Raw genomic sequence first — 1522 nt, 5'->3', positions numbered from 1 at the left:
CTCTGATGCTGCTTGGCCTGCTGTGTTCATCCAGCTCTACACCTTGTTGTCTCTCTTCTTCCCACAGATGCTGAGTTTCTCTGACAATTTCTGTTTGTTTCTTGTTCCAGTTGTGCACTTGCTGTTTGCTTTTAAAAAGTATCTCTCCGGCCTGCTTTTTGCAACTTTGGACTGAAACAACTCGCTAACTTCTTCCAGTGAAAACAGCACAGAGTCGTAAGAGCACTGCCCAGCCGTTGTGTATATCGATCCAAAACCCTGCACAATGCTTAGGATGGTGAAGAAGTTCATTCGCCCTGTATTTCTCCTTCTGTGAAAGTCTGCTCAAACCTCATTTTCTGGTCTTTAGTCATCCCCCACCTCCCAAGCTGCAGTTTCCTCAAATGATACTCCGAATATTAAAGTGTTTCTGGATATATTCATCTTCAACACAAGGAGAACTGGAGCATATAACATTAAAACAGCTTAAAAGACGAGGTGGCTGTCGTTCGAATTGCATTTGTTCCAATGGAGAAACATGAAATAGTGAAAACGTTTAATGCGGGGTGGGGTCTGAACTTTCAGCAGTTTGAGTCATGCATTACCTGGAACAGTCTATTGCTTAAGAAAAATTCCAGCTATTGAGTTTCCATCGAAGGGACAGAGCCATTTGCAGGCTCGTGCAAAGTCTGGCGAAGCTCAGACGCAGCGTGCGCTGTCTCCTGGACATATCCGTTCCCCTGCTCAATGAAAAACGCCCATTTTAAATACAGTCAACAGGCAGTCACTGAGGTGACTCTGTGCCGTTGTTGGGAAATGAACACCAGCAATACAATCATCAAAAGCGTGGTGAATTAAGCTGAATGGAACTCGAAATCAAACTCTTGCAGGATTAGCGCGGAATTGTCTCAATGCCAGGGCATAGACCTTTAAAGTCAGCACCGACTGACGGTGGGAGCTGATATCGCATCAAGGAAAGTGCCTTTCTTGTTGCCAACCGATTTCTGCTGGTACGGATACGATTTCTGCTGGTATGGATACGATTTCTGACTCCCGGAACAGATATTTGTTAATATTATTAAAACGTTGATGAGGTCCCACCGAGATTTGAACTCGGATCGCTGGATTCAAAGTCCAGAGTGCTAACCATTACACCATGGGACCGCGCTGGCAGTAGCCAATGTCTCCGAAATTGATAAATTAATCTGTTCAGCTCAGACTTAAGTGCTACCTTATGAATGGTCTTAATTGTGTGCACAAATACTCCGGATTGATTTATAAAGTGCTGTCAGGAAACAGCCAGTTGTCATTTACCAGCATCTAAGCAATGAGGTGCCATCCCACTAATTGCACAAACTCCTTCAGCTTGTTGAAGGTGGCAGGACTGTTGAAGAAAACAGGTAATATAGCATTTGGCTTTATTAATAGGGACATAAAGGACAGGAGCAAGGAGGTGATGTTAATTTTTTTACGATTGTTAGACCTCAGCTAGCATTTTATGTTTAGTTATGGGTGCCATGTTATAGGAAAGATGTGAATGGAC

The 1522-nt window shown here is 43.6% G+C and overlaps 1 non-coding gene across 1 annotated transcript; it reads right to left on the bottom strand.

The window, feature by feature from the left end:
* Window positions 1-1071: 1071 nt before the first annotated feature.
* On the bottom strand, window positions 1072-1143 carry trnaq-uug. The gene has a single exon. It is a non-coding gene; the product is annotated as a tRNA-Gln (tRNA).
* Between the last annotated feature and the right edge of the window lie 379 nt (window positions 1144-1522).

Source organism: Rhincodon typus, chromosome 30 (genome assembly GCF_021869965.1).
Source record: "Rhincodon typus isolate 14 chromosome 30, sRhiTyp1.1, whole genome shotgun sequence".
Taxonomy (NCBI): Eukaryota; Metazoa; Chordata; class Chondrichthyes; order Orectolobiformes; family Rhincodontidae; genus Rhincodon; species Rhincodon typus.
This window is presented reverse-complemented; position numbering and strand designations above follow the sequence as displayed.